This window comes from Acomys minous (genome assembly GCF_964271855.1).
Source record: "Acomys minous genome assembly, chromosome: 6".
Taxonomy (NCBI): domain Eukaryota; kingdom Metazoa; phylum Chordata; class Mammalia; order Rodentia; family Muridae; genus Acomys; species Acomys minous.
The window spans coordinates 98,693,897-98,709,148 of NC_140487.1; the positions used below are offsets into that span (position 1 = coordinate 98,693,897).

The 15,252-nt window shown below is 45.8% G+C and overlaps 1 protein-coding gene across 1 annotated transcript in view; it reads right to left on the reverse strand.

Annotated features, from left to right (window-relative positions):
- Positions 1–15,050, reverse strand: part of CAP1 (cyclase associated actin cytoskeleton regulatory protein 1) — a 52,063-nt gene extending 37,013 nt beyond the window's left edge. The window contains exon 1 of the mRNA XM_084784887.1: positions 15,030–15,050. The gene's annotated coding sequence lies outside the window, so the exon portion shown is untranslated. The remainder of the gene's footprint in view (positions 1–15,029) is intronic.
- Between the last annotated feature and the right edge of the window lie 202 nt (positions 15,051–15,252).

The following is a 15,252-nucleotide window of genomic DNA, read 5'->3' on the forward strand; positions in this document are numbered from 1 at the left end:
AAAACCACAGGCTTAGGGCTGGGGAGATGGCCAAGCAAGAGAGTTAACCCCTGGAGCGGGGGATCTGACAGCTCTAGTCTCCGCTGGCATTTGCACTGTGTGCACAACACACACACACACACACACACACACACACACACACATGCTCAATAAAAAATAAAATAAAATAAAACAAACCAGCAAACAGCACTGGACAGACCAGTTTCTTAATTCTCTGTCTGCAGGAGAGATCTGGCCAGCTCTCTGAGCAGCCGGCAAGGGTTATGTTCTAACACCAGTACTAAATAGAGAACAGAGGAGGGGGGGGGAGGGGAGAGGGACAGGCTTCCCTATAGACCTTCAGAAGGAGCACAGTGGAAGCTGTGCTCTGGAGACACGGGTGACAAAGATTAACATAGTGGGCAAATTTGCTAAAAAGCATTTCAGGTCTTTAAAAGGGAAGCATAGGATCAGCTTTTGCTACTACCTCAAACACACAAATGACACAGCCTTGAGCAACGTACTCGTTTGTCTTTCCTTCACCAGTCACTTCATCTTTTAGGTTTTTTGTTTTAAGATTTTTGATTTTGCTAGGTGTGGTGGCGCATGCCTTTAATCCCAACACTCGGGATCGCTGTGAGCTCAAGGCCAGCCTGGTCTACAAAGGGAGTTCCAGGACAGCCAGGGCTATTACACAGAGAAACCCTGTCTCAAAAAAACTAAAATAAAATAAAATAAAATTATTTTTAAGCCAGGAGTGGTAGCACACACTTTTGATCCTAGCACTTGGGAGGCAGAGACAAGTGGATCTCTATGAGTTGAAGGCCAGCCTGGTCTACAAGAGTCCAGGACAGCCAGGGCTATTCGGAGAAATCCTGTTGAGCATTTAGCTTAAATTTTGTTTGTGACCTGTGGAGGCCAGGAGAGGATGTGGACTCCTTTGGAACTGGAGTTATAGGTGATGCTGCTGTTCTGGAATGTACTGTACGGCTATCTGCAACTTCCGTTTTCCCAGTCATCGTGGAAGTTGGAGAGGCTCCTCAGATGCCATGAGGGCTGGCCTGATGCAACAGAAACAGCTCAAGCAGGAACAATGTGACAAGTAACTCTGCATGGGAGGCTGGGAAGTAACAAAAATGTGTAACTCTAAAAGTCTCTGTCTCAATTACTTGGGAAGCAGCTGGGGTGGAGAAGGCGCTGGGAGTCTAATATCCTTGTCCACAACAACACGGTACACAAAACACCACCCCAGCATCGGTGGTTGGGGGGGTGGGATTGTTTGAGTTTGGTTTGGTTTGGGTTTCTGTTGTTTTATTTTGTTTTAAGAGTAAGCAATTGGCCGGGTGGTGGTGGCACACGCCTTTAATCCCAGCACTCGGGAGGCAGAGGCAGGCAGATTGTGAGTTGGAGGTCAGCCTAGTCTACAAAGTGAGCCCAGGACAGTCAAGGCTACAGAGAAACCCTGTCTCGAAAAAGAGTAAGCAATAGCAGCTGGGCAGGGTGGTGTAGGCCTGTGATCCCAGCCCTCCAGGAGGCAGAGGCAGGTAGAGCTCTGTGAGTTCAAAGCCAGCCTCGTCTACAAAGCAAATCCAGAACAGCCAAACAGCCAAAGGCTATTACACAGAGAAACCGTATCTGGGGGGGGGGGGAGGGGAGGGGAGTAAAAGCAAGCAATCAGGGTGTATTTCGACAGGTGAGAAAGTAAAGGTAGATAAGGAGTACATCGTCCAGAGTCCAGAGCAAGGCAACTCAACAAACTGGCTCTGTAGATCAGGCAGCCTTGAGTTCCCATACTGCCTCTGACTCATGAGCGCTGGGGTTGAAGACACGCCCCCACCGCCCCGCCCGGCTTGGAATACTTCTTAAGATTTACTTATTTAATATGTATACAATATTCTGCCTGCATGTGTGCCTACACGGCAGGAGAGGGCACGAGATTTCATTATAGATGGTTGCTGGGAATTGAACTCAGGACCTTTAGAAGAATAGCCAGTGCTCTTAACCTCTGAGCCATCGCTCCAGCCCTTGGAATACTTCTTAAGAGTTCCTTCTTAGGTCCTTACTTCTTGCTCTTCCCAGTAACGGCACAACTTTGTTTTTTAATCATCATCTTTATCCCACCGTCTCTCTGGAGTGCCTGACTTGCTTTGATGTAGCTTTCCTTGCTTGAACTTTCAGTTGCTGGGAATGACCTTAGCTCCAGCACACATTTAAATGGCCACAAGATGGCAGCCTTGTCAATTCTGGCTTCAGGGAGTCTAGCAACCAGCTCCTTCCAGCTGGAAGGGGAAAGGTTCTGAATAAGACTTAAATTTTTTTTCCTTTTTTTTTTTTCCCCTTCAATACAGGGTTTCTCTGTGTAGCCTTGGCCATCCTGGACTCACTTTGTAAACCAGGCTGGCCTCCAACTCACAGCAATCTGCCTGCCTCTGCCTCCCAAGTGCTCAGGATTAAAGGTGTGCGCCACCATGCCTGGCAAGACTTAAATCTTAAGACTTCTTGAGATCTTGTTCAATTCTGAGTCTTTTAATTATATTAGATGCTTTTTATTTTAATTTTGCAAACATTCTGTTTATCCCCTTTTCAAATGAGGAAACTAAAGTTGCCCATAGTTAACTTGCTCAGTCAGGGTCTAAATTAGAAACTAGGGTTTTCTGACCCCTAAGATGAGTAATAAGCCCCTCATTAAATTAGCCAATTTTATTGGGCAATCCTCTTGTTTAGGTTTTGTTTTTAAACTACAAGTTGGGGAAATTAATGTTAGCCAGTCTGACAGAACAATGTGACTAGCCTAACAATAAAGACACATCTGTGGACCTGAAGAGATGGCTCAGGACTTGAGAGGACAGCAAACTCCTCCAGAGGACCTGGGTTCAAGTCTCAGCAAGAGGCAAGGGCAGTAGGGTCTCTGTGAGTGCCAGGCCAACCTGCTCTACATAGCAGGTTCCGGACAGCTGGGGCTGTGTAGTAAAACCCAGTGAAAGAAAGAAAGAAAGAGGCCGGGCGTGGTGGCACATGCCTTTAATCCCAGCACTCAGGAGGCAGAGGCAGGCGGATCACTCTGAGTTTGAGGCCAGCCTCGTCTACAAAGTGAGTCTAGGACAGCCAGGACTACATAGAGAGACCCTGTCTCGAAAAACAAAACAAACAAACAAAAAACAAAAAAAAAAAAAAAAGAAGGAAAGAGAAAAAGAAAAGACAGAGCTGAGTGTGTGGATTTTATGTATCAGACCTTGATGTCAAAATGCTAACGTCTAGGAGTTATTGCCTTGCTTTTCTCCACTGATTAAAGAACTAAAAAGCAAGGGGAAAATCTCAGACACAGCAGACAGCAACAAGCAGGTAACAGAGTTTTTTTTACAGTAAAGAAACACGGGGGCAGCGCGGGGAGGGATGCAGAGGGGACCCAAAATTTACTCCCCTCCTCCCTGCAGTGCTGGAGATTTTAAATGTTTCAGGCCTAGACAAGTCCCCTTCTCTGAATTTTAAGTTGGCCTAGTTAGACAAAGAGAGCTGACAGATTCAGGTGAACAAGTTGAGGGCCTGTCTTGAAGGGTGTGACCATCCCGGACACATCAGCCAGAAGCCCGCTGCCATTTTGCCCTCCGGCTTTGCCTGTATATTCGAAATAGCACAGGAGAAGAGAGAAAGGATTAAATGTGACTCACAGTCTTCTGTGACTCCCCTTTGTTTGTTTGGTTGCTTGGGTTTTTGTTTTGTTTTTTGAGACAGGGTTCCTCTGTGTAGCCCTGGCTGGCCTGGAATTCACTCTGTAGACCAGGCTGGCCTCAAACGCAGAGATCCGCCTGGCCCTGCCTCCCAGTGCTAGGACTAAAAGCGTGCGCCACCACTGCCCGGCTCACTCTGTTAAATAAAACTGGCCAATATTCTATGTCGTGAAGGCTGCAAGGACACAAGAGTCCTTCCATTTCTCTTGGAGCCTAAGCTTGAAGATCAGTGATTTTGTTTGTTTGTTTGGTTTTTGGTTTTTGGTTTTTCGAGACAGCGTTTCTCTGTGTAGCCTTGGCTGTCCTGCACTCGCTTTGTCGGCCAGGCTGGCCTCGAACTCACAGCGATCCGCCTGCTGTGGATCCCAGGAGGGCTGGGATTATTAAAGGTATGCGCCACCATGCCCGGCCAATAACAGGGTTTTTTTACAACACTAAAATTAGCCAGGAGCAGTGGCACACAGCTGTATTCCCAACCCTTCAGGATACAGAGGCAGGTGCATCTCAGTGAGTTTGAGACCAGGCTGGTCTACATAGCCAGTCTAGGACAGCCAAAGCTACACAGAGAATCCTTGCCTTGGGAGGGAAAAAAAGAGGCCAGGCAGTGGTGGCACACACCTTTAATCCCAGCACTCAGGAGGCAGAGGCAAGCGATCTCTATGAATTCAGGGCCCTGGTCTACAAAGTGAGACCAGGACAGCCAAGATAACATTGAGAAACCCTGTCTCAAAAAAAATCCACCAAAAAAAAAAAAAAAAAGAACTACAAGCTATTACAATCCTACTTTGGATTTCAGGCTCTTAAAACAAAACAGGGCTGACAAGATGACTCAGCAGGTGAAGGTTCCTGCCACCCAGCCTGAAAACCTGAGTTTAATGCCCAGTAACCACAAGGTAAAAGGATAGAACCTGATGCCACAAACTGTCCTGTGACTGGCACATGTGTGCTGTGATACACATGTGCTTATATACATACATAATACATACAAATAAATACGTAAATGCATAAAACAAAATATATATTATGCATTTGACATATTAGATTGATATATTAAGCTATGAACATTTCTTTAACTTCTACAATATGGTTAGATGAAACGCCAGCTTCCTATGCTACGTATCCAGGCACTGTTTGCATTCTGCAGACTTTGTCCTGCATTTATTAACTAGCACTTTATATGGTTCTCTTTTTGGGGGGAGGTGGGGTGTTGAGACTGGGTTTCTCCGTGTAGCCTTGGCTGTCTTGGACTCGCTTTGTAGACCAGTTTGCCCTCAAGCTCACAGTGATCCCCCTGCCTCTGCCTCCCTGATTAACATTTTGGTAGAAAACGCAAAGTTGGATGGTGTTAGCAAAGTCTGGTGTCCAAAGTCTACAAGCGTAGGCACCACCTCGCTATTATCTCTGGTGTTTTTTTATTGACACACAGTTCACACACTATTAAACTCACCCTCCCGAGTATTATATGTACCTTCTCGTAGGGTTGCACAACCATTGTCATTACCGAATTCCAGGAAAAAAATTGTCACCCCTCCCCCCCACACACACATACAAGAGACTCTGCCTGCTCCTTAGCAGCCTCTTCCTAGTGCCCTCCCCTAGCTCCTGGCAAGCTCTGCTCCACGTGCCTCCTCCACACTTCATGTAAGCAGGACGGCTCGGTATGTGGCCTCTGTTTGCTTCACTGTGACTTCAGGGTTCATCCACGCTGCAGCACCTGTCGCTTCACTTATTTCAGGACTCAACATTTTACTTATTATATACAGAGTGCTGTATCTGCGTGTACACCTGCCCACCAGAAGGGGGCACCAGATCGCATTATAGACGGCTGTGAGCCACCATGTGGTTGCTGGGAATTGAACTCAGGACCTCTGGAAGAGCAGCCCATGCTCTTAACCTCTGAGCCATCTCTCCAGCCCCGCAACTGGTATTTTTATCCATCCATCGGTCAGTGGACATTTAGGCCGTTTATGCCTCTTTCTTTTGGTCATTTGGATAGTCATGTTTTTGTGTGAACATGTTTTTAACCTTCTTGGGAATGTGCCTAGGAGTAGCAATACGTCTACTCTTGACGTTCCAGATTGTTCTCTGCAGCACCTGCTACATCTTACTGGATCGGGGTTCTAGGCCCGGGTGCTTGTCTCTTAGAGTTAAGTCACAGCTGGCCTAGTGGGTGGAAAGCTGTATTCTGTTAGGACTTTTTGTTTGTTTTTTTTCAGATTTATTTTATTTCTTCAGCCAGCACTCAGGAGGCAGAGGTGGGCGAATCTCTGAGTTCAGGGCCAGATTGTTCTACAGAACAAGTGCCAGGACAGCCAGGGCTACACAGAGAAACCCTGTCTCAGGGGAAAAAAAATAAGATTTATTTTATTTCTTTTAATTGTAGACATGTGTGCATGTATGTGCATGTATGTGTGTATACACATGAGTACAGGTGCCCACCAATGCCAGAAGAGGGTGTCATCTCTTGAGGCTAGAGTTACAGGTTGTCGGGAGCCACCTAATGTGGGTGCTGAGAACTGAACTCAGCTCCTCTGGAAAAGTAGTACATGCTCTTAACCACTGAGCCATCTTTCCAGTCCTGTTTGTTTGTTTGTTCTTTTTAAAAGAGGTGGGGTTTATCTGACTTAGTTATTATGGCTTTGGTTTGTATTTTTTTCTTTTTCTTTTTTCTTTTTTTTTTTTTTGTTTGAGACAGGGTTTCTCTGTGTAACCCTGGCTGTCCTGGACTTGCTTGTAGACCAGGCTGGCCTCGAACTCATAGCAATCCACCTGCCTCTGCCTCCTGAGAGCTGGGATTAAAAGCGTGCACCACCACGCCTGGCTAGAAAGCAGGGGGTTTTGTTTGTTTGTTTGTTTGTTGAGGTGAAGTTTTATGTGACCCAGATTGGCCTCTAACTCACTGTGTAAGCCAAGGGTGGCCTTGGAGCCTGAGCCCCCTGACTCTACCTCCCCAGTGCTAGAATTATAGGCATGTAACACCAGGCCCAGTAGGAAGAAACTCTCTAAACTATTTGGTTGAGAGAGAAAAAACAAACAAACAAACAAACAATCAGCCTGCTCACTGGGGTGAGGATTGCCCTTGCAGAGGATATGAGTTTGGTTTGCAAAACCCACACTGTGTGGCTCAGTCTCTTGCCACTCCAGCTCTAGGGAATCTGATGCCCTCTGCTGGCCTCCAAGGGCACCTGCACTCATGTGCGCATACCCGCATATAGACATACATACACATCATTTAAACAATAAAATAAAAGGCCGAAGAGATTGCTCAGCACCTCCGAGCATATGTCCCTCCTGAAGCTCAACATCAGGCAGCTCGTACTTTGTGTAACACCAACTCCAGCGGATCTGATGCCCTCTGCTGGTCTCTATAGGCACAGTCGTGAATATATACGTAGACACACACACATACACACACACACACACACACACACACACACAAAGGCATGAATAAAAATAAATTTTACAAAATAAAATAAGGGAGGCTGGAGAAATAGCTCAGAGGTTAAGAGCACCAGCGGCTCTTCCAGAGGTCCTGAGTTCAATTCCCAGCAACCACATGATGGCTCACAACCACCTATGAGATCTGATATCCTTCTTCTGGTGTCCACGCAGATATAGCATTGTATACATGATAAATAAATCTTTCCAAAATAAAATAAATCTTTAAAAAAAGAAATTAGCCGGGCGGTGGTGGCGCACGCCTTTAATCCCAGCACTCGGGAGGCAGAGGCAGGTGGATCACTGCGAGTTCGAGGCCAGCCTGGTCTACAAAGTGAGTCCAGGACAGCCAAGGCTACACAGAGAAACCCTGCCTCGAAAAACCAAAAGAAAAAAAAAAAGAAATTAATCTGAATTCATATTCTACTTTTTGAAGAAATAAACCTAGCCACTGCGGTGGCAAATACATGCCTTTAATCCCAGCACAAGAGATGCAGAGGTGAGTCAAGCTCTACAGGTCTGGGGCCAGCCTGATGTTGGCTCAATTTCCTTAACAATTATACTTTATTATGAACTTATTAATCGAGTGTACCCCTCTTACAACCCAACTAGCCTGAATTGGAGGAAAAGGAGATTAAGGAAAACAAGACTGTACTTCCGAATGCACCTGCTTGTTCTACTGGACCACCTTTGCCCTTAATATAAGGAAACAGCAACAGCTGAGCAATTCTATGCCTTGCATTAATTTGTATCTTCTTCTTCATTTTTTAAATTTTGTTTTGTTTTGTTTTTGGGTTTTTCGAGACAGGGTTTCTCTGTGTAACCTTGCCTGTCCTGGATTCATTTTGTAGACCAGGCTGGCCTTGAACTCACAGAGATCCGCCTGCCTCTGCCTCCCAAGTGCTGGGATTAAAGGCGTGCGCCACCACGCCCGGCCGCATCTTCTTCTTTACATACGCCATAATTTTGATTACCCCCTTACAAGACTGGGATGCACAATAAGACCTTGAGAAGTCAATCCACTTCTTCCCAGAATTATTCCCACTGTCCCTGAAGGTAAAGGGCCATAAACACCAGTACTTAATTTGTAACATTCAACCTGTGGAGATAATGTAATAGATATATCTGAGGCTGCGCTGCCTTCAGTAGTATGCATTAGGTCACTAATACCTAACTTCCATTTTCCTGGAGGTCTGGTATTTCTGGACTGGCCAGGGGAATCCGACTTATGTTGTTGGTGGGGCCCCAAGCCAATGGGCACCTCCTGCCATTTCCTGACAGCAAGATATTGCCTTGCACGTCTCTTTTAAGATTGACAATCCCTAGACCAATGTTTTCCTTTCCCACTGCGGCTACAGTCCCCTGGAAGTCTTGGTACCTCATAACCATCATGGCCAGATGCCCTATGAGTATCATTTACTCCAAAGTGAGTGCATCTGTTGTTTTGTGGCCTGGAACTTTTAACCTCACAGTTTCTTTGTACGTGACCTATTCTGGCATAATTAAAGCACCGGGTGTTATGATATCTGGAACCTCTGGCCATAGCTTGACCTACCGTATTGTTTTGATGCTCTGGAAATCTAATATTAACTGTTTCTCTCACCCATTCATCTAATGGAGCTCCTCCTTCCTTTAAGGCCCTCTTACGTTCCGTGTTAGGGTTCTCATGTGCCATGAGTTTCAGTGCCTGTTTGGTGTCAGCATCTGCTATTGCTCTATCTAGCACTGGTCCCATGGTCCCAGTCTCTGCAAAAATTCTGTGAAGGCCTCCCCGGGCCCCTGAAATATCTTATAAAGGGAACGGTTACCTCACCAGGTCCCTCCACCACGTCCCAAGCTCTTAAGGCTGCAACACGACATTGTTCAACCACTGTATCATCATATTGGACTCGTTGGCAGATCTCGTCAGCAGGTCGCCCTTCACCAAGCAATTGCTCCTTACCAACATTTGTGTCCCCTTTCCTATTTTCTTGTTCGATTCTCTCTGCCTCCCTTCACTGCCACAATAACCAGTGCACTTACTGTGCCTCTTCCAACACCGCTGAAACCAAACTTTTCCAATCCTGAGGAGCAATTCTATGCTGCGTGGCCCAGTTATTCAGCATTTGTTTTTAACAAGGGTGGAATGTAGTCCATACCTTATGACAGACTGCTTGAAATGTTTTAAATCTAGCATATCTGTTGGACTCCATGCCATTCCATCATAGCCCTCAGCACCATTTTGAGCAGGCACATGTCTTACAGTAACTGGAAACGCTGATGGTGACTGTGTGACTCTGGAAGGTTCCTCTATCGGAACATTTTTCTCCAAAGACCCTTTTGTTTGTCCGCTCTCCTGATCCTCTAGTTTCTTTACAGCCTCTCCGGCCTCCCAGTTTTCTTCGCCCCCTTTCACAGGCTGGTGCTCTGACCACCTGGCCCATGGAGCAGGGAGGGTGGCAATTGTGGGAAACACTGACTCCCAGTTACCATGTTTTTTTCCCTTTATCAACAGCACCGTCTGTTTTCCAATGGTTTCAACCTCTACCCTCAGATTCTCTAGCTGTACTGCCAACTCTGTAATCCTTTCAAGAACGATGGAATTTACTGACCCTTCCAGTTTTTGCATCTTATAAGTCTCTCTTCCAATTTTTAAAAAAATGATATATAGTAAAAGTAAAAGAACAAAGGAAAAACAAAAAATTCCCTCTGGGTATAAAGCAGGAAAGCACTTTGCAACAGCAGCTGGGATTTTGCTGACACCCTGAAAGAGCATGGCTATATCTTGAAAACCTGTATCTTCCTCCGCCCTCTGCAGTATTAGAAATTACCCATTATGCCCAAGGTGCGTTGGGCACCACCTGTAGGCTCAATTTCCTTAACAATTACACTTTATTATGAACTTACTAACCGGGCATACCTCCCTTACAACCCGACTGGCCTAAATTAGAGGAAAAGGAGATTAAGGAAAACAAGAAAGAAACCTGGTGTCAGTTCCTAGGAGCAGTTCTCCTGGCATAGTCAGCAGGATTTCAGCCAGCAAGTCCATCAGAGTTGCCGCTGGAACCTAGAGCAACCGGAATCTGGGAAGCTGAAGCCTCAGCCGGAGTCCAAAGCCTTGACGCTTTCCCCGGAGCTGTTCTCTCTAGGAGCGTCTTGAAGCACAGGGATAGAGCCAAAAAAACCAATTCCCAACAAAATGCCCAAACCTCCTGTTTTGGGCCCGTATGTATATCTCCTCTGAGTCTGTCCAAGGATGTTTTTCAGCTGGCAACAACCAAGCCCCCAACGAAGTGGTTGGACTTCTAAGTGGAAAAACATCCTGCTCGCTCACATCTAAGTGGTAAACATCCTGCTCTCTTACTCATCCCACACTCGGGATCAAAACAAAAAACAGGTTTATCTCCCCTACAGCCTGGTCTGCCTGTCCAGTTCTAGGCCAGCCAGGGCTACATAGTAACACCTTGTCTCCAGAAGAAAACATAAGAACGGCAACAGATCCCCAAAACCACCCTCGCCACACAGCACAGTCTACACAAACAACCTTTCCTAGAGGGATTTATTTATTTAATATTATTTATTTATTTTTATGTATATTTGGTGTACATGAATATCCATGTGAGAGACTCAGATGCACTGGAACTTGAGTTACAGTTGTGGGCTGCCACATGGGTGCTGGGGAATTGAACCTGGGTCCTGTGAAAAAAGCAGCCGATGCTCTTAACCACTAAAGCCATCTCTCTAGTTCCCCTCGAGGGTTTTACAGTGCATGTTGTTATCATTCCTGGGTAGGTGTGTAGAATGTGTGTTTGTACCACTGTGCATGTGTAGAGACCACAGGACAGGTTTCAGGAGTCTGTTCTTTCCTTCCACCACTAGTTAGGTGCGGGGATCAAACCCAGACCCTCCAGTTTAGAGGACAAACACTCTCCCCTAAGCCTGCTTGCCTGCCGGTGGCACCCAACATATAATGCTGCACAAAAGGAGTAGCTCTGAGTACAGTGTGTCAGAAGGTTCTGGCATCTTCCCAGAAAGCTTTTCTAACTTTACGCACTGTGGAGGTGTGCCCGGGGAGAAAACTGCCATGTGCATATATTGAAAAGGCTTGATCATTATAATTCCCCTCACTCAGGCAGCCTCTTTACTGGGCTGTTCTTCCAACTGAGCTAAGGCCAAAGGAATCGTCCTCTGGCTGCAGGTAACAGAAGGCAGCTCTAACAAACTTCAGAAGGGACACAAAGCCAAGCGTGGTGGCTTAGGTCCTGTAATCACATCACTTAGAAGGCTGGGGCGAGGAAACTAGGCTGGGCTATCTAGCAAGAACTTATGTCAAAACTTAAAATATTTACTGTAAGAAAAATGTGAAAGATTCATAGGCTCAATACAATCTGGAAAATTTTGCAACCAGAGCAGTCGAGTTTTATTTTAAAATACACTGGATCGTGGTGGTTCCGGATAGTCAGATCACAGACAAACCCCTTCATACCGCTACCTACACAAAGCTCATCAGCTCCGGGTGGTTTTGGGTTTTGGGTTTTGTTTTTTTTTCCTTTTGCCTTCTTGTCTCCCACTATTTTTTTTTTCCCAAGAGAAAGCATTTCCAGTTGGCTTTGTTGTGATGAGATGTCATCCTCTGACAAGGGGGGCTTTGAACTGTGACTGACAGCCCCACCACGCCAGTGTGCAGTGGGGGGAGGGGCCCTCTGCAAAAGAAAGGGCTAGAACAACGCTGGTAGAGGGAAACAACAGATGTCCTCTGCATCCCAACCACAGGTTACCAAGCAACGCCTTCCCACGTTTTAAAATACCATATACACATTTTTTAAATGCTTCTGCCTAACATAATATGACTATTTCAAGGGCAAACAAAAGACACACTCAACCCCTTCCAAAAAGATACAACCCATGTCCAGCAATGGCATCCATCTTCCCCACCCCGCCCTACCCCCACACACACCCTGGGTTTGATCATGATGGGGCTTGAGACAGAGTTTCTCTGTGTTGCCCTGGCTGACCTGGAACTCTTTCTCTCTCTCTGTTGACCAGGCTGGCCTCTAACTCAGAAATCCACCTGCCTCTGCCTCCCAAGTCCTGGGATTAATGGCATGTGCCACTACCACCTGGCCAACTGCTTTGTAAATATATCAAACTTTATGCAGACTTCAACAACAAAAACCATGATACATAAAAGAAGGCATTTGTCCCTATTACAGCCTTACCTGATATCTGTAGGTTTGGTTTGTTGTTTGTTTGTTTGTTTTGTGTGGGGGGAGAGGTATGTTTTTACTTGTTTGTTTGTTTGTTTGTTTTGTTCTTTTGGTTTTTTGGCTGGCCTGGAACTTCCTATGTAGACCAGACCGAGCTTGAACTCATAGAGATCCTCCTACCTCCGCCTCTGGATTGCTGAAATTAAAACTGTATGCCACCACACTTGACTTTGTCTTTGTTTTAGTTTTGTTTGTTTGTTTGTGGGGCGTTTTGTTGTTCTTGTGAGGGGGGAAAGTTGTGCTCATGAGTGTAATGCCTCTAGAGGCCAGAAGAGGGCAGCAGATCCCTCTGAGCTGGAGTTATAGGTCGGTTGCTTGCAACTTCTCCCTGTATGTGGGTGACAGTGACCTTACTCAGATCCTCTGGAAAAGCAACAAGCACTCTTGGCTGCTGAGGCATCTCCAGTCCCTCACCCTGGCATTTGTGATTCTGTCCTCCCATCCCCAGTCCCTACCAGCATCTTATTTGGTTTAGTGCTTTGGTAGGCCGGTTGTGTGACTCAGCCATCAGGGCAGCACCTAATGATTCTCAGCTTCTGTTGGAAGAAGATGAGCACGTTTTTGCTCACACAGGAGATCTCTACCTTAATTAGTTAATTAGTACCAGGGAAGGCACATATAAGCCTGCTGTGCGCAGAAACGAGATTCTCTTTCAGAACTGCTGGTGCTTTATCCTTGAGACCTCTCGCCTTTTGAATATCATTGTTTAAATCACAAATAAAGCAATCCTGAGTTTACTTATTACATTTATTGTTTTGTATTATTTGTTTTTTTTAGGACTGAGAAAGCTTCCAGGGGAAGTGGAATTTGGCTATGCTGACCTCGTTATGAGTCTGACAGGACACGGAGAGCCACATGTTAGGGGAAAGGGACAAAATTTACCTGCACACACGCTCTTTGCATTGGTGATTATAGAGTCGGACCCTTGACAGAGTTGAAAATTTGAATTGTTTCGACTCACATCTCACAGACTGGGGCATTGGAGCTGGTCAGTTTCTGGACTGAAACAAACTGCTGGGTTGGAGAGATGACTCAGCAGTTAGTATGCTTACTGATCTAAGAGACTAAGCGTTCAGTTCGCAGCTCCGTATCAGGTCTCCGAAACTAGCGCTTGCTTCTGTCTTCCACAGGCACCTGCACACACATGCACGTGCCCACACAGAGACATATATTCCCATATACAGACATGCATTCACATACCCACAATAGACATGCATGCACACACCCACACACATAAACACACAAAAACACATGCACATACCCACATACAGATATACATGCATATATTCACGCAAGACATGTACGCACAGACACGCACGCAGACACACATACCTATACACAAGAATACATGCACACACCACACACACACATACCCACACACAGACATACATGCATATACCCACTCATGGACACATATACTCACAAATAAATACACATGTACATACTCACATATCCACATGTAGACACATTTGTACACATAACTGAAAACAAAATTTTTTTTTTTTGGTTTTTTGAGAGAGGGTTTCTCTATGTAGCCTTGGCTGTTCTGGGCTCACTTTATAGACCAGACTGGCCTTGAACTCACACAGATCTGCCTGCCCCTGCCGAGTGCTGGGATTACAGGTGTGTGCCACCGTGCCCAGCTAGAAAAAAAATTTTTTAAAAAATATTATTTATTTATTTATTATGTATACAGTGCTCTGCCTCCATGTATGCCTGAATGCCAGAAGGAAATATTAGATCATGTTATAGATAGTTGTGAGCCACCATGTGGTTGCTGGGGATTGAACTCAGGACCTCTGGAAGAGCAGTCGGTGCTCTTAACCTCTGAGCCATCTCTCCATCCCGGAAAAAAAAAAAGATATTTTTTAAGGAAGAAAATAAAAAGATTTTTTTTTAAGTTGTAAGCAATGGCACGGCTTATATCCTCACTCTGAGAAGGCTAAGGCGGGCTGGTGCTAGTTTAGAGGCTAACCAAGGCTATGTAGGAAATGAGGGTTCTTCTTTTTTGAAAGATTGATTTGGGGGTGCTGGAGATGTGGCTCAGCAGGTAAGAGCACCTATTGTTCTTGCAGAAGATCAGGGTTCAGTTCCTAGCACCCACATGGTGGCTCCAATCCTAAAAGACTTATTGCTCTCTTGTGGGACATGGAAAAATAGTCTGTCTTTTCTTTCTTTTTTTAAAAGATGTATTTATTTATTTATTATGTATACAGTGTTCTGCCTGCATGTACACCTGCATGCCAGAAGAGGGCACCAGATCTCATTATAGATGGCTGTTAACCATAGCTAGGAATTGAACCCAAGACCTCTGGAAGAGCATCCACTGCTCTTAACCTCTGAGCACCCTCTCCAGCCCTAGATTGTCTTTTCTACCGAAGGGTAAATAAAACAAAACTCTATATTAAATTTAGAGAGGACACTTGACAAAACCTCACATTTCTCCAGGGATAACGCTTCTGGAAATCAAAATACACGCTCAAGGTTGCCTCCTGTTCTCAAGCGTTGCGCACTGCGGATTCGCTTCACTGTTTCGAGCCGGCCTGCCACGTGAGTGGCGGAGCTCTCAGAGTGAGGCACAGGCCCCTTTGCTTTAGGAAGAAAAGACAGTTGTTTGCCTGCCTCTGTGTCTACTCACCATGTGCTCGGCCAGAAGAGGGCATCAGAGCCCCTGGAGGTAGTGTAAGGTTGTGGGTGCTCGGAACTGAACTGGCGTCCTCTACAAAAGCAGCACGTGCTCTTAACGGCTGAGCCGTCTCTCCAGCCCCATCTACTCTTAATAAAACAAATCATGACTGGGGACATAACTCAGTGGAAGAGTGCTTGCCGGACTACACGAAAGCCTCGCTGTACAATGACAG